The sequence below is a fragment of the Procambarus clarkii genome, chromosome 12 (assembly GCF_040958095.1).
Source record: "Procambarus clarkii isolate CNS0578487 chromosome 12, FALCON_Pclarkii_2.0, whole genome shotgun sequence".
Lineage (NCBI taxonomy): Eukaryota > Metazoa > Arthropoda > Malacostraca > Decapoda > Cambaridae > Procambarus > Procambarus clarkii.
This window is the reverse complement of record NC_091161.1, coordinates 32,719,223-32,744,182: the sequence shown is the minus strand read 5'-3', so window position 1 is coordinate 32,744,182 and position 24,960 is coordinate 32,719,223. Positions and strand designations below refer to the sequence as shown.

Here is a 24,960-nt window from a genome sequence, read left to right as displayed (position 1 = left end):
ATATATAGATATATATATATATTATATAGATATATATGCTTGTTAGGGGCCCGATATTCAGCTTGCCTGGAGCGCCAACAAGTCTTAAGGTCGATCTAATTAGGCTTGACTAATAATAACATCATATTACAAGTGTGATTATTGAATCAGTCAGCCTTCTAAGTATACAGATCCAGGTGTGCTGTGGGTAATTAGGGACGACCGTGTGTGTGATTCATGACGAACAGGTGGTCGTCTTATGGGGGTGGCTGTAAAGTAAGGGTAGTCCCCCAACCTTGAGGCTAATCTCAGACATTTCTGTTCAGCTTTTCCTCCGCTTTCCTGCGTAATGCAGTGGGAAAAAAGACACCAACAGCATGGGGGCCTATTTATTTATCAGTAGAACAAGTTTTTATTTGCTGCAGACATATTAATGAAGCGGCTATAACATTTCTGTCTTTTCTTCCCCTCCAGAAAATCCTCCGCTTTCCTGCGTAATGCAGTGGTTACTTTCATGCTGCTAGGCTATTACTAGGCTACTTCATGCCCGAAACGCTTTGCGTAATAGTGGCTTTAGGCATTGTATGTACTAGCCCTATCTATAAATCCATCACTCTTTGTAAAATCTCTTGTATGTATGTACCTTACCTAAATAAACTTTTGATTGATTGATTTGATTTCATGCTGCTAGGCTATGACTTAACTATTGGTGGTTGTGAATACTTTGGAGAGTATTCCTAAACTAACTTGGTGTAGGTGCAAGGCGTGAGACATGACAACGGTCTTGTAGCAACATAATGAGAGCTGTAAAATCATATGGCAGTACAACATGGCTGCTGTGAGAGTTTGTAGTTTTTTAACTTGTGAGAAGTTTTGGAATAAATTAAAATTGTATAAGGAATTTTAGCTCGGAAAATTTCTAAGAATTTTCTTTATTCTTTAACCTTTATTCCTGTCGTGATATTCAACTAGGTCGCCTGAGGAAGGACTTGCTTAGCTAACACACCAGTGTAGTAACCAGCTCATTCCTCACTTTGGGACCATGTATGAACAATTGACTAGGCGCGAGCAAACGCCGAGACCCCAATGAAAATGAAATCCCCCCCACTTAGGCCGCCGACCTTCGCCAATCGCCGAAGCGAATCTAACGAGTAGGTCACGGGCTCTCACAACAATAATTTATTGTTGTGTGGTGCCGTATATTTGATCCAAAGCTCAGAAAATTAGTCTCAATGTTAGTCGAGTGTGAAGAACATTTGCATAACAATAATAATGTGTGGGGTGTAACGAAAAGACAGTGTTAACCATAACAACTTAGTTTATTCAATAAAGTACTAACTACTACAACAAAACAAAAGAAATGTCAATGACGTTACTCGAAATCCTTCCTGTGACACTATCAATGACAGCTAGACTCCAGCCCCTCGGACTGCATAATGAACTAACTCGAACATAAGCGTGACCACAGAGGAATCAACAAGCAAGCAAGAACTAACAGATCTATAATCACAATTACAACAAATGACACAGTAGGTTCTGAAATACGTCTCCAGTAACCTCCTAACTGTTCTACGCCTCAGTACAGTCTACCTGCAACAGCGGTTGCAATGCAATCAAATCAGTAGTCTTTCAATGACAACAATAACTAATGGGTTCACTGGTAACTCCAGCACCCTTCCTCAAATTAATCCTTACGTTAACACTACGTCCCACGGACGATCAACAATCAATAACAATTGATTTACGTTAATAATACAATAACATTTACGTTAATTACAAGGTAACATTTACGTTAAATTAACAACTCTTACAACTGTCACTAGTAACGCGGAAATCAAACAACACTCTACCCGTCGAGCATTCAGTGAGAAAATCCCATTAATCCCTGTACTTCCAGACAGCTGATTAATCTCTACTAGTTACGTTAATTTACGTTAATCGGTTACTAATCACTCAGCGATGGTAAACTCTGATTTGCAATGTCCAAAGTGCTAAGAGAACGGTAATCACTCGTGATTACCTTTAGAGTAATTAATTACTATCCTCAAGATCAATAATTAAACAATTAAAATACGCAACCTTTCACACTGGCTCAGCAATTTACATTAAGGTACGAATTCCGTCTGAGCCTTCCATGCTCAGACCAATTCAGGCGACTAATAACAGTAATTAGCCCCACGTTTACGTTATTCTAAAATGACGTTACTCCTCTCACGAGTCAATCAAATGCCGGTACTTCCGGGCAGATAACGACGTTACGTTAATGGAACAATGTAGCCTTCGTGTGAGTCGATCAAACAAGGATCGAGATTAATTACTTTGACTTCCTGAAACACGTCAATTACCCGGCCCACTGACCGTTAATTACGACAGACAATACTCTAATTCTTATCTGGCTGATGGCTAGGCTCCTCGAGACTACCGTAGCTGCTTACAGGAAAGTAAATTAACCCAAACGCATTCTACATTACTCAAATTGTCAAAGAACAAATTCTCTTAAAGCAATGGGCGTTCCCTTGGTTACGTTATATTAATTGCCTCGCAATCACCTCACTGAATACTGGACTTCGATGTCCTACCAGATAACCAGGAGAATATATTTGTATCCAAGTACTCGTCTACAGCCGAGTTCACCCACGACAATGACAAATCACACTAACAAATCACAGTGATTTACGTTACAATCCGGTTGCTATGACAATACTGCAGAATCTAGCAAAATAACATACAGGACATGAACCCTCTAGAACACTGCCCCACAATGGTTTTACTGAACTGCAATCACATACGGTGATTGCTCAACACTAGCAACAATCACCATCAAATAACAACCCCCTTTGCAATAACACACACGGCAAGTACTCCAATTTCCAAATATTAGGATACTGCACACACTTACTGCTGCAAATGACCCCTAGAACATAGGTCAATATATTGCAATCACCACACAGTAAATAACACATTAACACTGGGCACCGTGACACTACGATTATATATATATATATAATTACCGCTGACACATGTAGCCTACAGCTATCAAACGTTATTGGGAACACTAAGGAGAATCTCACACTCCTTAAATCACATGGGTGAGTGATTTATCGGTCACGCATGACGATAAACACTCGAGAGTTACGTTACTCGACAGAGCGGGGGCGGTCTCTCTAGACGGCCTCGTCACTCACCAAACCTCACCAAAATTTACGTTAATTAATACTGCAACCACAATATATATATTTATATAAATCACACTTGTCACGGCCCTGGGAACACTACAAGAAATTTAAGCCACACTGTGGCACACTCCACAATAATCATTGCCAGGAATCACTGGCGTTACACATACCTGAGCGCTCAGTGTTGGAATTCCACACCTGCAAGACCACACATGGAAATGATATCACTCCGTCCCACGGACGATCAAAAATGATTACCACAATGAAATAAAAGAATTTATTACATGGACATCCTCTCCGTCCTTGGCTAATCTATGTATCCTGTTCCCCGTGTGTACCCACACACACACACACACTGTACGTCTGTGTACACTTAAGTCCCTCTGGACTGACAAGATGACAACACAGGTGATTAATCTCCTCGCCCACAATTCACTCCACCTGAACAGGTGCTGCGTGACAATGTGACGGAACACTTGACCTCGAATTCAAGCTTTAGAGACTACTAATCACCGAAATACACACATAGGTACTTACTCATTCACACTGCCGGCTTTACACACCATTCCCATACATCAGGCACCCCGCTATAGGTGGCTGAATCGCTCCGGGTGGCGTAGGCGGCGGTAGTTCCTTACGTGGTACTTATACAGAAAATTGGCGCACACTCGAACCCCTCACACTCAACACGGCTGAGTTCGCACCCTCGACTCCCCGGTGAAGTGAAGCGTTCATACCCAGGTGACACGCACAACGATAGCGTCTCACACCAACCTTGGGAAATTTGCCTTAACACTGACGCAAATTTCCCCGTTCCCATCGACTGCTACAGAGCACTAGCAAGTCTAATCATCACTGGTAATGGGATCTACGAGTCTGTTGCTGCTCGTATGCACATTCCCCCACGATCCCAGATCACTGTACCTCTACCCCCTGCATACAATAATGTCTTAAACCCCTCCAAGCGACGACTTCGGCCGGATTCTGTGACGACCGATGTCGTAGGTGAAGCAGGAAGCATCAGCAGTTGTAGTCCAGCCACCACGACGCCCTATACATCAATTTGGCCGAATTGAGTACAGGAACGTCTTGACAAGGTGGCGGCCGAGTTCAGAATGATGCTACACAACGGCTATTCCCGCGTCCTTCTCGAAATAACCAATGAGAGGAAGGCATACAGCGGCCTACCCCTCTCATCCAATCAGCGACGGTGTAGCATAGCCCCTAGGGCAGCTCCAAGATGGCCGACCAACATGGCGGCTCAAGATGTTTACTAAGATGGCGGCTGGTTTCCATGACAACCACTCAAGTGGGCAGCCAGCGCGGGGGCCCCACACCCAGGCCGACGGCCTAGCTGTTTCCCGCGCAAAGCTGAGCCTGGCCTCATGCCATACAATGAGATGATGCTATCAGCTCTAGCACTGTCCACAGACATGCCACCCCGGCCAGGGTAACATTTATGGACTGCTGATGACTGGGGCTCTCACATGAGCCCAAACACTAGATGTTTCGGTTGCTGGTACAAAACTTAAGTCCGCCCACTTAACAAGTGCACTTAACAAGTGTACTGGCTCCCACAGGCATAAGAGCACTATTGTAAGTGAGCTGGTGAACCACCTCCTCACAGCTGCACTCAACAAATGTGAGTTTTAAATCGAGAATAATAATGAACAGTTTGTCACCAATGTCGCGGATCCCACCTTTTCTACATCAGAGTGGAGACTACCGAACAAATTATCAAGATTTATAGCTGAACGTTATGGTTAATATTAAGTTCTAACATTAATACCTTCACAATATGTCTCGTGCACTATCTTTAATGATTCCAAACAAAACAAAACTGCAATCCAAGCCTTACAGCTTCAAAACACGTAAGAAACCTGTTTACCCCTGTCTATTGCTTTGCCTTAATATTATTAAAACAATACAGTATATCTATACAACGGGTAGCAGCACTGCACAATGAGATTGCTAAAAACTTGGCCCTAGCAATGCATGCCACAAACCCACAACACAGCTATATAATGCATTTCATGTAATGTATCAAGCAATCATTTGAAGCAAGGTGAAAATCGTGTTCTGTAACACATTACTGAACCATAAAAAGACCTGGTTAGTTTAGGAACATATTATAAATATATATAACTATGGCAAGACTATGTTAGCTAAAAGGGCAGACATGGAAATGCAAACTTCATCCCATGTAGAGTTCAGAGGAAGTTGAAAATTTTTTCCTCCCCAACATTTGCGTGACTTATTCAGGTGTTAGCGTGACTTATTCAGGTGTTAGCGTGACTTGTTCAGGTGTTAGCGTGACTTGTTCAGGTGTTAGCGTGACTTGTTCAGGTGTTAGCGTGACTTGTTCAGGTGTTAGCGTGACTTATCAGGTGTTAGCGTGACTTATTCAGGTGTTAGCGTGACTTGTTCAGGTGTTAGCGTGACTTGTTCAGGTGTTAGCGTGACTTGTTCAGGTGTTAGCGTGACTTGTTCAGGTGTTAGCGTGACTTGTTCAGGTGTTAGCGTGACTTGTTCAGGTGTTAGCGTGACTTGTTCAGGTGTATGATTTGTTTTTTTGTTGTTGCCGCCGAAGGCGGCTAGTTTATTGTGCACCCCATACTCATCCTGTGAGCGGTAGCGCAAAAGCATTACAGAGGGCACAAAAGGTCTTTATCAGACCTCATCTTAGATTATTACATAAACAATTTCTTCAATCCTTCACACCTTATAGATACAATGTCAGCTAGTTACAGAGAAAGTGCTATTACAAGAGCTACATATTTACAGTAAGTCATCATACATTAATGGTAGGTCTTATCGTTAATACATAATAGTTTGGCCAATGGGGATATTACAGAGTCATAGGGGAGCTTCTGTTTATTATTAGTCCTCACAATACACTACTTGTTTCTGAATCTCATATGTCGTTCATCTACTGGAAGCGAAATGTGGGTACAGTGCAAGGATTTCAGGTAATTTATCCATGGTAATAAGATAGGTTGCCATATCATACAGAGTGAGCTTAGATTTATCTCTAAAAGGCTCAATTTTACAACAATCCAAGATATAGTGTTCGAGTGTGTGTCCCTGCCTATGTCCACACACTTTACACTTTACTTCATCTAGATCCCTATACAAGCCGAACTGCCAGAGATACTTGTAGCCAAGTCTTATACGAGCTGTGACAACATCTGTTAGTCTACTGACTTTGTTACTTGCCCCATACACATGTTTTACTTCACACATTTCATTGTGATGAACAATGGACCTACTAGTTCCAGTTTGCACTGTTCTACTTTCTTCAAATCCATCTAGGAGTTCTCGTCTAATGACACTTTTAAGGGACCTATTTGATATTCAAGATTCCATTCAATACTGTCTTTATTTACTGCAGCCTTAGCAAGGGCGTCAACTTTGTCATGTTCCTGCAGGCCAATGTGAGAAGGAATCCACATTTTTATATTTACCCTCTTGCTAAGTATTCTTACATATCTACGTCTAGCTTCCAAGACAAGCACGTTATTTCTTGATTGCAAACTGTTTATTGCTCGTAGTGAGGAAAGGGAGTCAGAAATAATTAAGCTGTCTACTTCAGTGTTGTCAATAATTTCGAGTGCTACCAGTATCGCTACCAACTCGGCCTGCATTGTGGACGCCCAGTTACTAATTCGGATATTTCTTTGAATTGTGCTGCCATCGGGCTGATGAGCAATAACAGCACTTCCTGCCCCTCCCTGTAGCTGTATCACGATTCATCCTCTGACAGCATAACTATCTAAATGTAGCTAAGGGCCTGACAGCTAAGTAGACAGCATTCGGGGTTCGTATTCCTAAGAGTCCGGGATCGATGCCCCCGGAGGAGGAGGTAACAAATGGGCAGAGTTTCTTTCACCCTGATGCTCTGTTCAGTAAATAGGTACCTGGGAGTTAGACAGCTGCTACGGGCTGCTTCCAGGGGATGTATGTGTGTGTGAAAATTAGGATTAAGGACCTGCCCGAAACGCTATGCGTCGTGCTAGTGGCTGTACAAGAATGTAAGAACCCTGGTATATATAAATAAATACAATAACCTTCTTGTATATAACTTAATAAATAAATAAATAAACTTTGGAAACTATTATTATTATTAACATCTTTATTGACAAAATTAATTACAATTTTGCCTAATCTGAGGATTTTGATAACGGCTTCTCCGCGCCCCGGATCATGAAGGTGGACCCAAGTAACCAGTTCTTTCCACACTTTCATCTCCGTGAAGGTCTATCAGTCTCCGTGGTGTAGTGGTAAGACACTCGCCTGGCGTTCCGTGAGCGCTATGTCATGGGTTCGTATCCTGGCCGGGGAGGATTTACTGGGCGCAATTCCTTAACTGTAGCCTCTGTTTAACGCAACAGTAAAATGTGTACTTGGATGAAAAAACGATTCTTCGCGGCAGGGGATCGTATTCCAGGGACCATAGGATTAAGGACTTGCCCGAAACGCTACGCGTACTAGTGGCTGTACAAGAATGTAACAACTCTTGTATATATCTCAAAAAAAAAAAAAAAAAAAAAAAAAGAGATCAACTATATTCACGCTCTCCAAGGAACTAATATATATAGCATAACAACGATTAATTGTATATGTAATCTATAATTATGCTCAGCGAGTCATCTTTTAATTCATTTGCACTCGTTGGTAATATTTTGTTTACCGTTCAGTGAACGCAAGACAACTCACCAACAGTGCCAACGCCCAGTTTACACGTAATCACCCTAACAGAATATCGTCACAATTCTCTAACACTGAATATCGCAGGGGGGTAAAAGATCACTTAGTACAATACCTGCAGTAGGCGAGGAAAGCCTCAATAACACTGTAGAGGCGGGAGAGAGCAATGCACACACCCACCCTGTGGCCCCGCACACACACACACACACTGACACCACTCTTCCTATTTACTAACTACAGTTACCACCTTGCTACTACGTTAATATTATTTAGACTTTTACCCTCGGTATATTTATTCGAGCATATTTCATGTGTAACCAACTTCGATGGTGGTTTTGTTTAAAGCTCACAGATGTTAACCCAAAAAATATGTGAATTAATTCAGTTTTGGTAACTGCGAGAACGCCAAGTTAAGCCGTGGCGATTACTAAATAATAAGTTAAGTTGGGTAATAATAAAAAAATATATATATATATATATATATATATATATATATATATATATTTATATATATATATATATATATATATATATATATGTCGTACCTAGTAGCCAGAACTCACTTCTCAGCCTACTATGCAAGGCCCGTTTTGCCTAATAAGCCGAGTTTTCATGAAGTATTCTTTTTCGACTACCTAACCTACCTAACCTAACCTAACCTAGCTTTTTTTGGCTACCTAACCTAACCTTACCTATATATATAGGTTAGGTTAGGTTAGGTAGGGTTGGTTAGGTTCGGTCATATATCTACGTTAATTTTAACTCCAATAAAAAAAAAAAACCTCATACATAGTGAAAAGGGTAGCTTTATCATTTCATAAGAAAAAAATTATAGTAAATATATTAATTCAGGAAAACTTGGCTTATTAGGCAAATCGGGCCTTGAATAGTAGGCTGAGAAGTGCGTTCTGGCTACTAGGTACGACATATATATATATATATATATATATATATATATATATATATATATATATATATGTCGTACCTAGTAGCCAGAACGCACTTCTGAGCCTACTATGCATGGCCCGATTTGCCTAATAAGCCAAGTTTTCATGAATTATTTGTTTTTCGACTACCTAACCTACCTAACCTAACCTAACCTAACTTTTTCTGCTACCTAACCTAACCTAACCTATACAGATAGGTTAGGTTAGGTTAGGCAGGGTTGGTTAGGTTTGGTCATATATCTACATTAATTTTAACTCTAATAAAAATAAATTGATCTCATATATAATGAAATGGGTAGCTTTATCATTTCATAAGAAAAAAATTAGAGAAAATATATTAATTCAGGAAAACTTGGCTTATTAGGCAAATCGGGCCTAGCATAATAGGCTGAGAAGTGCGTTCTGGCTACTAGGTACGACATATATATATAATATATATATATATATATATATATATATATATATATATATATATATATATATATATATATATGTCGTACCTAGTAGCCAGAACGCACTTCTCGGCCTACTATGCAAGGCCCGATTTGCCTAATAGGCAGAGTGATTTTCTTTATTTTCAATAAATTGTTTCCAGTTGGTTTATTTTAAATATTTTTAATATATTATATTAAGAACATGAATTACTGATTTAGTTATGTTAGTTTAGGTTAGGTTAAGATACGTTAGGTTAGGTTAGGTAGGGTAGGTTAGGTTCAGTCATATATCTACGTTAGTTGAAACTCAATTTAAAAAAAAAATAACTCATTCATAATGAAATGGATAGCTTTATCATTTCATAAGAAAAAATAATGAAATATTATATAAATTCAGAAAAACTTGGCATATTAGGCAAATCGGGATTTCCATAATAGGCCTAATATTGCGTTCTGGCTACTAGGTACAACATATGTCTATATATATAGATATATATATAATATATATATATATATATATATATATATGTCGTAACCTAGGTAGCCAGAACTCACTTATCAGCCTACTATGCAAAAGCCGAATTTGACTAATAAGCCAAGTTTTCATGAAATAATTGTTTTTCGACCTACCTAACCTACCTAACCTAACCTAACCTAACTTTTGGGTTACCTAACCTAACCTAACCTATAAAGATAGGTTAGGTTAGGTTAGGTAGGGTTGGTTAGGTTTGGTCATATATCTACGTTAATTTAAACTCCAATGAAAAAAATTGACCTCATACATAATGAAATGGGTAGATTTATCATTTCATAAGAAAAAAGTTAGAGAAAATATATTAATTCAGGAAAACTTGGCTTATTAGGCAAATCGGGGCCTTGCATAGTAGGCTGACAAGTGCATTCTGGCTATTAGGTACGACATATATATATATATATATATATATATATATATATATATATATATATATATATATATTATATATATATATATATATATATATTATATATATATAATATATATATATATATATATATATATATATATAATATATATATATATATATATATGTCGTACCTAGTAGCCAGAACTCACTTATCAGCCTACTATGCAAAGCCGAATTTGACTAATAAGCCAAGTTTTCATGAAATAATTGTTTTTCGACTACCTAACCTACCTAACCTAACCTAACCTAACTTTTTGGGTTACCTAACCTAACCTAACCTATAAAGATAGGTTAGGTTAGGTTAGGTAGGGTTGGTTAGGTTTGGTATATCTACGTTAATTTAAACTCCAATGAAAAAAATTGACCTCATACATAATGAAATGGGTAGATTTATCATTTCATAAGAAAAAAGTTGGAGAAAATATATTAATTCAGGAAAACTTGGCTTATTAGGCAAATCGGGCCTTGCATAGTAGGCTGACAAGTGCATTCTGGCTATTAGGTACGACATATATATATATATATATATATATATATATATAATATATATATATATATATATATATAATATTATATAATATATAATATCTATATATATATATATATATATATATATATATATATATATATATATATATATATATATATATATATATATATATATATATATATATATATATATATATATATATGTCGTACCTAGTAGCCAGAACTCACTTCTCAGCCTACTATTCAAGGCCCGATTTGCCTAATAAGCCAAGTTTTCCTGAATTAATATATTTACTATAATTTTTTTCTTATGAAATGATAAACCACCCCTTTTCTCTATGTATGAGGTCAATTTTTTTTTATTGGAGTTAAAATTAACGTAGATATATGACCGAACCTAACCAACCCTACCTAACCTAACCTAACCTATATTTATAGGTAAGGTTAGGTTAGGTAGCCAAAAAAAGCTAGGTTAGGTTAGGTTAGGTAGGTTAGGTAGACGAAAAAACATTAATTCATGAAAACTTGGCTTATTAGGCAAATCAGGCCTTGAATAGTAGGCTGAGAAGTGCGTTCTGGCTATTAGGTACGACATATATATATATATATATATATATATATATATATATATATATATATATATATATATATATATATATATATATATATATATATGTATATCACGAAAATAAACACGTGATTAAGAATGTGACAATGTCAGACCACGGAGGAAAATGAAACAGGAATTTTCTTAAGTACTTTCGTATATTAAATACATCTTCAGAAGGAAGATGTATTCTTCCTTCTGAAGATGTATTTAATATACGAAAGTACTTAAGGAAATTCCTGTTTCATTTTCCTCCGTGGTCTGACATTGTCATATATATATATATATATATATATATATATATATATATATATATATATATATATATATATATATATATATATATATATATATATATATATATATATATATATATATATATATATATATATGTGTGTGTGTGTGTGTGTGTGTGTTATACAATTATAATATATATATATAACTGAAAACTCACACCCCAGAAGTGACTCGAACCCATACTCCCAGAAGCAACGCAACTGGTATGTACAAGACGCCTTAATCCACTTGACCATCACGACCGGACAATAATGAGGTGATAGCCGAGGCTATTTGAACCACCCCACCGCCGGCACTCGGATAGTAATCTTGGGCATAGCATTTTACCAAATCACCTCATTCTTTGGGGCACACGTGAGGAACACAAATGCGAAAAAGCCTGAATGGTCCCCAGGACAATATGCAACTGAAAACTCACACCCCAGAAGTGACTCGAACCCATACTCCCAGAAGCAACGCAACTGGTATGTACAAGACGCCTTAATCCACTTGACCATCACGACCGGACAATAATGAGGTGATAGCCGAAGCTATTTGAACCACCCCACCGCCGGCACTCGGATAGTAATCTTGGGCATAGCATTTTACCAAATCATCTCATTCTTTGGGGCACACGTGAGGAACACAAATGCGAACAAGACCATTCAGGCTTGTTCGCATTTGTGTTCCTCACGTGTGCCCCAAAGAATGAGGTGATTTGGTAAAATGCTATGCCCAAGATTACTATCCGAGTGCCGGCGGTGGGGTGGTTCAAATAGCCTCGGCTATCACCTCATTATTGTCCGGTCGTGATGGTCAAGTGGATTAAGGCGTCTTGTACATACCAGTTGCGTTGCTTCTGGGAGTATGGGTTCGAGTCACTTCTGGGGTGTGAGTTTTCAGTTGCATATTGTCCTGGGGACCATTCAGGCTTGTTCGCATTTGTGTTCCTCACGTGTGCCCCAAAGAATGAGGTGATTTGGTAAAATGCTATGCCCAAGATTACTATCCGAGTGCCGGCGGTGGGGTGGTTCAAATAGCCTCGGCTATCACCTCATTATTGTCCGGTCGTGATGGTCAAGTGGATTAAGGCGTCTTGTACATACCAGTTGCGTTGCTTCTGGGAGTATGGGTTCGAGTCACTTCTGGGGTGTGAGTTTTCAGTTGCATATTGTCCTGGGGACCATTCAGGCTTGTTCACATTCGTGTTCCTCATGTGTGCCCCAAAGAATGAGGTGATTTGGTAAAATGCTATGCCCAAGATTACTATCCGAGTGCCGGCGGTGGGGTGGTTCAAATAGCCTCGGCTATCACCTCATTATTGTCCGGTCGTGATGGTCAAGTGGATTAAGGCGTCTTGTACATACCAGTTGCGTTGCTTCTGGGAGTATGGGTTCGAGTCACTTCTGGGGTGTGAGTTTTCAGTTGCATATTGTCCTGGGGATCATTCAGGCTTGTTCGCATTTGTGTTCCTCACGTGTGCCCCAAAGAATGAGGTGATTTGGTAAAATGCTATGCCCAAGATTACTATCCGAGTGCCGGCGGTGGGGTGGTTCAAATAGCCTCGGCTATCACCTCATTATTGTCCGGTCGTGATGGTCAAGTGGATTAAGGCGTCTTGTACATACCAGTTGCGTTGCTTCTGGGAGTATGGGTTCGAGTCACTTCTGGGGTGTGAGTTTTCAGTTGCATATTGTCCTGGGGACCATTCAGGCTTGTTCGCATTTGTGTTCCTCACGTGTGCCCCAAAGAATGAGGTGATTTGGTAAAATGCTATGCCCAAGATTACTATCCGAGTGCCGGCGGTGGGGTGGTTCAAATAGCCTCGGCTATCACCTCATTATTGTCCGGTCGTGATGGTCAAGTGGATTAAGGCGTCTTGTACATACCAGTTGCGTTGCTTCTGGGAGTATGGGTTCGAGTCACTTCTGGGGTGTGAGTTTTCAGTTGCATATTGTCCTGGGGACCATTCAGGCTTGTTCGCATTTGTGTTCCTCACGTGTGCCCCAAAGAATGAGGTGATTTGGTAAAATGCTATGCCCAAGATTACTATCCGAGTGCCGGCGGTGGGGTGGTTCAAATAGCCTCGGCTATCACCTCATTATTTTCCGGTCGTGATGGTCAAGTGGATTAAGGCGTCTTGTACATACCAGTTGCGTTGCTTCTGGGAGTATGGGTTCGAGTCACTTCTGGGGTGTGAGTTTTCAGTTGCATATTGTCCTGGGGACCATTCAGGCTTGTTCGCATTTGTGTTCCTCACGTGTGCCCCAAAGAATGAGGTGATTTGGTAAAATGCTATGCCCAATATTACTATCCGAGTGCCGGCGGTGGGGTGGTTCAAATAGCCTCGGCTATCACCTCATTATTGTCCGGTCGTGATGGTCAAGTGGATTAAGGCGTCTTGTACATACCAGTTGCGTTGCTTCTGGGAGTATGGGTTCGAGTCACTTCTGGGGTGTGAGTTTTCAGTTGCATATTGTCCTGGGGACCATTCAGGCTTGTTCGCATTTGTGTTCCTCACGTGTGCCCCAAAGAATGAGGTGATTTGGTAAAATGCTATGCCCAAGATTACTATCCGAGTGCCGGCGGTGGGGTGGTTCAAATAGCCTCGGCTATCACCTCATTATTGTCCGGTCGTGATGGTCAAGTGGATTAAGGCGTCTTGTACATACCAGTTGCGTTGCTTCTGGGAGTATGGGTTCGAGTCACTTCTGGGGTGTGAGTTTTCAGTTGCATATTGTCCTGGGGACCATTCAGGCTTGTTCGCATATATATATATATATATATATATATATATATATATATATATATATATATATAGATATGTTGTTTATATATGCAAACAAGCCTGAATGGTCCCCAGGCATATATGCAACTGAAAACTCACACCCCATAAGTGACTCGAACCTATACTGCCAGGAGCACTATGCAACTGGTGTACAGGAGACCTTAACCACTCGACCATACAAAAGATGATGGTAGCCGAGGCTATTTGCCCATCATCCCGACGGCACTATGATGGTAATCTTGGGCAATGTTATTTTATTAAATCACAACATTTTTGGGGGCCACGTGAGCAACTCAAATTAAGTTAAGTTCTTTTAATTTGTCCTTATACTATTTAATAAATAAAAAGGCTTTCCTAATGTGCCGATGTCTATTGAAATTTGTAACTAGCTCATCAAGATTGTAACTTGCTTAGCTAAATAAATTGTGGGGTTCAGTCCCTGAGCCCATTATGTGCCTCTGTAACCCTTCCCACTACCGCCCACAAGATGGGTATGGGGTGCATAATAAATGAACTAAACCAGCCTGCCTTAACATCTTTATATTATGATATAACACCAGTCTCCGTGGTGTAGTGGTAAGACACTCGCCTGGCGTTGCGCGAGCGTTATGTCATGGGTCGGGGGGGATCCTGGCCGGGGAGGATTTACTGGGCGCAATTCCTTAAATGTAGCCTCTGTTTAACGCAACAGTAAAATGTGTACTTGGATGAAAAAACGATTCTTCGCGGCGGGGATCGTATTCCAGGGACCTGCCCGAAACGCTACGCGTACTAGTGGCTGTACAAGAATGTAACAACTCTTGTATATATCTCAAAAAAAAAATGATAATCACATCAACATATCAGCATTAAGATCAGTGTGAAATTCCTGTTTTGGCCAGAATGTCTATCACTCTGCATGAGTGGACTTTGTAATGTTTCTTTTCGGCAGCTTTATTTCCTTAGTTTCCGAACTGGTTTCTTTAGCTTGTATGTTGTAATAAACTATTCCAACATTTACAGTTGTTCTTCCTTGTGAAGATTTAACAAAAAATTGTGCTTGTAAGGGTGATAAAGTTCAGCCCCGGCAGCACCCAGTCTTACTCCATAGTTCCATCTTTGTGGGACCGGTATAAGCCTAACATGTATATATACACTGGCTGCCTGTCCCCTACACAATGAATTATCATTAACTATTATATACTGTATACCCAGCTAAAGCGAACACAGTACAGTTTCGTCATTGGAGATTCCTAGATTGGAATTCACTACCAAATTTCAATATATCAAAGTATTTTTAGTGTGAAATGCTGTTATTTTATGCATAAATTGTTGTTTTAATAATATTACGGCCACCTCAACAAAGAACAGTACATTCTAAGCAGACGTTATATGATGATATTCTCAACAGTAGATAAAAGAAAATTAATTGTTATCTAATACCAGAATAGTATAAAACCTTATCATAAGCTACGGGATTTGTAGATCAGTGTTTAAAGGGAATTCGGAAGTAATAATAACAGCTGATGCCATCTGTCGGCAGAAGAGAACACTATCAACTGGCTGGTCAACAGTGGCCATAAGGTACAGCTTACGCCATCTGTTGACATCAAATTACACTTATAACAAATTACCCTACAAAATACAACTAACGCCATCTCTTTTTTTTCCAAAGCACTATAAATAGCCAAACAGCAACCCATAAGGCGGGTTGTTGTGCTCGGGTAGGAGGTTCCAAGCTCCGCCCACAAGTGGTATGGGGTGCATAATCAATGGCATATCATTGGTAGAAACTCTTTGTTGACATTCACACAACAGCCAATCACAGTAAGGGACCAGCTAAAGGCTCCATCCACCTAGTAAATCATCTTTATTCAGCACAATATCCTTGCTTATGACATTCTGCTTCAACTTTAATCTACATAAAAAGTGAAATGTTAAGTATTTAAAAGCATTAATAAAGTGATAATTAAATACTGCAGGACGTAACGAGTGTTACAGAACATGGGCTGGCTACCTAGCTTGTGACGTCATCAGTGGGGGTTGCCTGACGCGAATAATATCAATGATACAATGCTCCGTTCTCTTATTGAACTCGATGATTCAGTTAGATGGAAATTTCTGTCTTGTACAAAACAAAGAGATTGTGTTTGAAATAAAGATATTATTGTGTAAAAGGACGTATTTCTTAGTTTGCATTTAATTTATAGAAAGAGTGTTGGCATTCCCAGCAACAGCCAATCACAGGAAGGTATTTGCTAAAAGTCCGTCTCCTTAATGACGTCTTCAGGAGCGACACACAGATCTATCTAGCTTATGTCTTTCTGTTTCATCTCTTGTATATAAAAAATATGAATATTTCGATTACTATGATTATTAAAAGTATGAGATTGTAACAGTTGTGACACAAAATAGCTAAAGTTTGCCATTTAAAAGAGATCATAGTGAATTTTGTAATAGTTTCATGGAAAGCGTGTTATACAATTTTTCTAAATATCTTCTGATATGGTTGTTGACTTCTCAATTTGTGTACCTAATAATACTTGAAGGTTTTGTTTTACACATTCACAAGGGAGACATCTCCCGTCATGCAGGGTGCAGTCGCACCTCCACAGATCTCCAGTATCAGCTCTTGATACTGGTAATGGCTCAAAAGGGCCACCACTTACGGGCTATTCATGCCCGTGCCACCTTTTGGGTGGCTTAATCTTCATCAATCAATCAATCTTGAAGGCTTCTTTCCAGTTCCCTGTAGATTTTATACCAGTCAGAACAATGAGTAAGGGCTCTGAGTATAATTGCTTTTATTACACTATTCTTATATCTGTCTGACCATTCATACACATTCCAGTGTTGGTGGGTTTAGTATAATCTTCTGTGGTGAAAGTTGTCTTACAAATAAATAATAAATAAATGTTTATTCAGGTAAGGTACATACATACAAGAGATTTTACAAAAATTGGTGGATTTATAGATAGAGCTGGTACATACAATGCCTAAAGTCACTATTACGCAAAGCGTTTCGGGCAGGTGTCTTGGTCTTAGACCAAAGTCTTAGTCCTTAGTCTTGGGGTCTTAGGTCCTCACGTAGACATGGAGGAAAGGGAGTGTACCATGGATGCCTAGTTCATGGGTAAAGTTAAGCATTGAGTTGCGGATAAGTTGATCCTTTAATCGCGACAATTCCAGGAGGGTTTTCACACATACGTATATATATTATCGATGTATCTGCAGTAGATGCGAAGTTTCCCTGTGGTATTGACGGTTTTCTAGTGTTCATAATTAGAGTAACCATGGGGTTTTATTTATATTTTTAATACAACAAAAATTAATTATTATCATGTTTCGATTATTTCTGAGGCACTTTATTTCTGAGTGGGCCCAAAAATTTATTCCCCTAAATAAATGCACATTATTATCATTATGCACCCCATACCCATCTTGTGGGCGGTAGTGGAAAGGGTTACTGAGCCCATTATGTGCCTCTGCAACCCTTTCCACTACCGCCCACAAGATGGGTATGGGGTGCATAATAAATGAACTAAACTAACTAACTATGATTGACTAAATCTAGTCCTTTCAGGCGAGATTAGTTGTGAACGCCAGCTGGCGCACAAGTACAAGAGCGCCCAAAATTAACACATAAGACGTGTAGAGACAGGCCTGTAGCTTCTGACTTTGTTTTATTAATAAATATTACATGTTAAGCGTTTACTCTTAAAACATATTATTATATACTAGTACAACAATCACACAGTAAATGTAAAAGGAGTCTACCCAAAAACTGGCCACAGTCAAGTGTTTTGTGCGCTCGACCATGTTCGTGGGCCTTCAGATGCGAAGTGTAAACATTGGCGGACGTCGTTCTTATGAAGCCAGGATTCAGAAGCCACCACATTGAGAGATATATACAAGAGTTGTTACATTCTTGTAGAGCCACTAGTACACGTAGCGTGTCGGGCAGGTCGATACGAGTATCGACCTGGAATACGAGCCCCGCCGCGAAGAATCGTTTTTTCATCCAAGTACACATTTTACTGTTGCGTTAAACAGGGGCTACAGTTAAGGATTTGCGCTCAGTAAATCCTCCCCGGCCAGGATACGAACCCATGACATAACGCTCGCGGAACGCCAGGCGAGTGTCTTACCACTACACCACGGAGACTGTACTACACCACGGACATCACTCAAACTTCATTCAATAACTATATGCCTGTTAACTAGAAGATTTTAACTGTTAATAGTCTTATATTGGGGTCTTACTGCCTTATATCTTTCAGCCAGGGGGAGGTGATCTACGCGACAAAAAAACGACGCACGCTCCGACTGGACCAGGTATCGCTTACATGGTCAGGAATGAACACTCTTCGGATCCTACAAGCACAGTGCAGGACGCACGCATACCCTAGCCCAGCGAGCGCCCCCGGGCAAGTTCTACCCGGCCCGTGCCCCAGTGAACAGGCAACACTTCTTCAGGGCGATTAATTCGCGCCGCCCTCACAGAGCTAGGCTCGCCTTCAGCCGACCACGCCCTCTTACATTTAGAATTGACAGGGCCACTCGGCTCTCTTGACGGGCTCGCCATCGGAGATATTGGCGGGTCCAGCAACCAGCTGGAACTAAACGTAGTCAGCCGGGGGGCTGACTACGTCCGGGACGTTGTTGCTCTGCCACTCTGAGGCCTCCTTGCGACCAGCGGGCCTCGCCCTTCGGGGGGGGGGGGGGGGGGTCCGGCCAGCTGGCCTGCGGTGGAGGTGCAGCGCCGGTCCCCAAGTGTCCCGCTGTCCGCAGCTAATCCTTTGCCCAGTCTAGGTGCTAGTAAGAGTCAGGAAACACTTCTTATTCCTTGGCGGCCGGCCTCACGCCCTGGGAAAAACTTCTCCCATTTGTCATATCAGTTTTCCCCAGTCACTAGGTATTTTCTGCCCACCTGTTAATTCTAGGATTTCCCATTATGTCTTGGTAGGGCTCCGTTAAGTGTTGTGTCTATACACTTTATTTCCCCTTTGTGTCCTGACTGTTATACCTAGTTCTAATTATATTTCATCTGCCATTAGGTTTCTGCAGAACTTGTTTGCCATGTCTAGGCTATGCTTACTACTACGGGGGTACATTTTAAGTTAATTAGTCCTCAGACATGTACATGTTACATTTGTTAATTCCTACTTATATTATTTACATGTTCTGCAGAATTTAATTTACTAATAAAAAATTTAAGCCCATTCGGCCTGTGTCTTTTTCCCCCTGGTCAGAAAATGGCCTCTGCTTTGAAATACAAAGCGGAGATGTTTCTGAAGAGGGGGACAAAGAAACAGTTGCGCAGTGCGACCCGCGCAGATGCGCGGGAAGTCTGGGGCCATATAAATTCCGATGCAGAGAGGGGCTCTCCCTCACTCTCACCCGACCGCCGCAGTACTCGAAACATAAAAACTCGAATATAAAAAAACCCGGCTGCCGCGCCTGCTAGCATAACATACGCCGCCCCAACTAACAGTAATTAAGACACGTTGCCGGGGATAGAAACAGAATCCCACAGGCACGAAGGAGGGGGGGGGGTAAGATAAGCAGACGTAGGAGGAACCAAGGAGACGTTTCCCACAGGCGTGCCCGCATGGCTGGGGGGGGGGGCGGAAATAACAGTGGGCCGAAGAGAAGATAACGTCGCCGAGGCGCGCTGGACGGCACATGACCCGGTCTGAGAAAGGACATAGGCCCAAAAGCGAGAGGCGATAACGTAGAATGGGATGGAAGAATGCGGAAGTAAGAGGGCGAGACCGAGTAAACATGGGAATCAGGGGGGGGGGGGCAACCGATAAGCCGCGGCTCGCGCACCGCTGGTCATACCTAAACATACCTAGACAGGAAGGGGACAAGCATAAAAGTAACCCAGCAAAGGAGACAAGCAGCTGGCAAAGCATAGCCTGCAGGAGGCGAATGAGCTGGGGAAGGCTGACGAACAGGCCCAAATAACTTAAAGCAAGGGCAAGAGGCCCGTAACACAGCAACGGGCCCGACGCGTCTGAATTTACCCAAATCATAAAGGCAAAGCTCTAGTAAACACCCGAAGGAGACCAAGAGAATAACTAAGCAACAGAAAGAAAGTTAACCAACCCAAGGAAAAAAAAAAACAGAGAAGGGAGGGAAAATAGTAGCCTGAATAAACAAGCAAGAAGCAAGAGGCCCGCAACACAGATACCAAGGCAAGCTAGCAGACCTTACAGATGTAGTAGCAACAAGCGTAGTTGAACGACAGAGGAACCGGGGGAAGAACATAACTAACAGCGAGAGCTAGGCGTAAACGAGAATAAAATGAAAGGAACCCAACAACTGCAGGGCCAGAAGCATAAAGCAAGAGGCGAGGGCCCACAACTGCACCTCGCGCATCCTGGCTGCCTTGAAAAACAACGGCGAAGGAAAGGGGACAACTAACTGTAGACACTGCCAAGGAAATAAACAAAAGATGGCAAAGAGACAAAGATAACGTAAGCTAAGTGTAACATTTCGCCCTATAATAATTTTTTTTATAACAAACATAAATGATGCACGACACAAATGTAACCAATTAAGTAACAGGAATTAAATTGTGGTAGGCGAATGGAACATTTCGCCCTATAATAATTAGAAAAAAAAATTTTAATGACAAACATAAAATGATGCACAGCACAAATGTAACCAAATAAGTAAGATGTATTAAATTGTGGTAGGTTAAATGGAACATTTCGCCCTAGAATAAATAAATAACCATTTTTACATTAAGAAACGGAGGAGAAGCATAACATAAATATAACCAAATAAGTAACGTGAATAAACAGCAAGAGCTAACCATAAACTACTGTAACTACCGAGGAAACTAGGCAAAAGTGCAGGGCCAGGAAACGTGAAGCTAAAATAAGGGCCCGCGAATACTGCAAATAGCACATCCTGGCTGACTTTACTTAATAATTTACTTAGTAACTCTGCAAATAGTACATCCTGGCTGACTTTACTTAATAATTTACTTAGTAACTCTGCAAATAGCACATCCTGGCTGACTTTACTTAATGACGTAAGGCAAGGTAAAGGTGAACAAACATACTGTAACACAGCAACGCAAAATTAAACATGCGACATGAGCAAAGCATCAACTGTCGGAGTAAATTAAGGTAGGCTGTTTGGAAAAAGGAATCCGTGGTAATCTGAAAGCAGGAGGCATGTCAGTGCTGAAATGTAGAACATAATTATGAATAGGGGCAAGGCATGGCATGTGATATCTGCAAGTACAAAATAAGGGTATACAATCGCCGTGTATATATAACCATTTTTACATTAAGAGAACGAAGGTGATGCATAACATAAATATAACCAAATAAGTAGCGTGGATAAACTGCAAGAGCCAAGCGCAAAATACTGTAACTACTGAGGAAACTAGGCAAAAAGCAGGGCCAGGGAACGTAAAGCAAAATAAGGGCCCGCGAATACTGCAAATAGCACCTCCTGGCTGACTTTACTTAATAAGTTACTTATAACTCTGCAAATAGGACATCCTGGCTGACTTTACTTAATGACGTAAGGCAAGGAAAAGTGAACAAACGTACTGTAACACAGCGAACGCAAAATTGAACATGCGACATGCGCAAAGCATCGAATGTAGGAGTAAATTAAGTTAGGTTGTTTGGCAAAAGGAATCCGTGGTAATCTGAAAGCAGGAGGCATGTCAGTGCTGAAATGTAGAACATAATTATGAATAAGGGTAAGGCATGGCACGTGATGTCTGCAAGTACAAAATAAGGGTATACAATCAGCGTGTAGAGAAAACAATAAACAATGAAACACTACCAAAATAACATGGGCGTGTGGAAAACCAAGGAATAAACTCGAGGGAGAATAAGCGTAAGGGCACCTCCTGGCCGCCAATCTAAATGGCAGAAGAAGGAAACGAGCGTAAATGAATAATTAATAGGGAGGAATATGAGTCGCCCGTATACGTATAGGTACAGGGCTGGGCGAGGCGGGGGAGCCTCTTCCCGACGACGCTTCGACGCCGCCATCTGCTGGAGGATACCGTGCCCCAGGCAACATGGGGGCCACCCCCCTGCCCAGGGCACTGCCCCTGGATCTGGACGCCGAGGATTTAACGAACAACGAGGGAGACGAGTCATCCTGGATTGCCCGCGGCAACGCCGAACCCAGGGCCTGTGGTGCGTACCGTTAGACGTAAACCTGCAGACGTCGTCGTGCTGATCTCGGGTCCGTGCTCCAACGCCAGCGTCTCCCTCCGACGTTGAAGAACGACAGACGACACAAGGCGGACGGGCAGGCGGACGAACGCTGAACTTGCAACGTAGGAGGAATCCCTGCTACAACGGACGGGCAGGCGCCTAAGACAAACGCACCGGGCTACACCGGCCAGGCGGGAACGCCTGGGAACCAATCTGCCGGGCAACACCGGCCAGACGGAGGACATGGAGTAACGGTCCTGGCTACCCCCCAGGCAAGCAGGACACGTGCCTGAGGGGCCTGGACGACGAAAAGCTTGAAATAACACACCGGGCTACACCGGCCAGACGAACGTCTGGGTACAACATGCCGGTCTTACACCGGCCAGACGGACGTCTGGGGACAACTTGTTCGGCGACAACTCCGGGGAAGACGTACCTGGGGACTCCGGGACTCCAAAGGGCCTGGGACTAACTCCCCAGGCAACACGGCCGGGCGAGACGTCCGAGGGCGACGTGCCTAGCTGAGAACACACCACACACGCCAAGGACCCCGTGGCCTACCAACCAAGCGCTGCCACAAGGCATGCTCAGGGCCTAGGACGAAAGGGAGGGGGGGGGGGCGCACACAGGCGCGCCCGTACGGGCGCAGGGCAGCCCTAGCCCCGAACGTGGGGAAGCCGTGGCGCAAAGCCACGAGGATTAGCACCCAAATAAGGGAACAGGAAGGGCAGAACACAGCCCAGCCGTGCGCTCCACGGAGCGCCGTGCCACATGGCAGCACGACCAGGGCGTGTGCCCCGGAGCAGACCCGGGCGAAGGGCCGGAACCTGGCCACAAGTCGTCGCCGACGGCGACGCATGTCCGCACAGGGAGACCTGACCCCTGGGGACAGCCCAGGGAACCCGGCAGACCGGCAACAGGGAACACCCGAGGGAAAAGCAGGAAAGTCGCCGAAGCACGCCCTGCCGGCCAGGCACATGTCGACCCAGCAAGGCATGGGCCCCAAGGCGGGGCCCGCCATAAGGCTGCCCACGCCTGGCCACGTGTCGCCGCCACCAAGAACATGTGCCCCGGGCGTAGGACCGAACCTGGCCACAAGCCGTCGCCGATGGCGACACATGGCCTCGGACAAGGAGAAACCTGGCCCCTTGGGACAGCCCAGGGAACCCGGCGGGCCGGCAACAGGGAGCCCCGAAGGAAAGGCAGGAAGGACGCCGAAGCACGCCCAGCCGACCAGACACGTGGTCGATGGCGGCGAGGCATGGGCCCCAAGGCAGAGCACGAAGGGCGTAGGGCCCACCACGCCTGGCCACGTGGCGACGCCGGCAAGGGCACTCCTGGCCGCCGACGGGGCCCCGGGCAGGGCGCGCACCTGGGCACGCCACGCTACGGGGCCCCCTGGACACGTACGGGCACGGCTTGTTCGCTTGGTTTGGGCTCCACAGGTGCCCCACCTGTGGAGACCAAACGCAGGCCACTAGGGACGCGGCCCGGCGCACGCCGACCCTAAGCCAGCCACACGACCTGCACGGCACGGGAGCGCCCGACACGGGGCCAAGAAGGGCGCCCCAGCGCTCCCGGGAACTAACAGCAGAGAGCCCAAAGGACTAGCTAAGGCGGCACACACGGACCGCGAGGGGATGGCGCTTGGCACACGCCGCACTGGGGAGGTCCTGACTAGAATTGAACAGAAAACCTCACCTTGGGGTTAAAAGTGTAGGGCAGGAGGCCCCTGCCGGATCAGTCTGGGGTGTCGAGGGCCCCATAATGTCCATGAGAGAGAGGTCAGGTACCGAGGCAGCTGGCGTGATGTCCATCTCGGGCGGCCGGGTAGTGGTTGCGAGGGCAGCGGCGAGGGCAGGCGGAGTCAGGGTAGAGCCCCTCTGTGCCCCCGTATTTATACGGCCCCAGACTGCCCGCGCAACGCCGTGGGACGTGCTGTGCAAATGTTTCCTTCTCCCCCATCACAAACATCCCAACTTGCGAAGCAGTGGCCATTTACCACTACACCACGGAGACTGTACTACACCACAGACATCACTCAAACTTCATTCAATAACTATATGCCTGTTAACTAGAAGATTTTAACTGTTAATAGTCTTATATTGGGGTTTTAATACTAAGTATAACCATTTTATTTTTTTGTATTTATATATCCAAGAGTTCTTACATTCTAAATTACAAAAAATATAAAAGGGGGGGGGGGGGTACCACCTCTGATTGCGTTTGTAGGGACTCTCTACCTCAGTTTAGTTCATTTATTATGCACCCAATACCCATCTTGTGGGCGGTAGCGGAAAAGGTTACAGATGCACATAATGGGCTCAGGGACTGAACCCCACAATTCATTTAGCTAAGCAAGTTACAATCTTGATGAGCTAGTTACAAAATTCAGTATGTCGTCACATCATCAATGGGTTCGAGATCGACCACAAG

At 42.9% G+C, this 24,960-nt stretch overlaps 1 pseudogene; it reads right to left on the bottom strand.

Annotated features, from left to right (window-relative positions):
* LOC138363899 (TRPM8 channel-associated factor 1-like) overlaps window positions 1-24,377 on the bottom strand; it is a 36,053-nt pseudogene extending 11,676 nt beyond the window's left edge.
* Window positions 24,378-24,960: the final 583 nt, after the last annotated feature.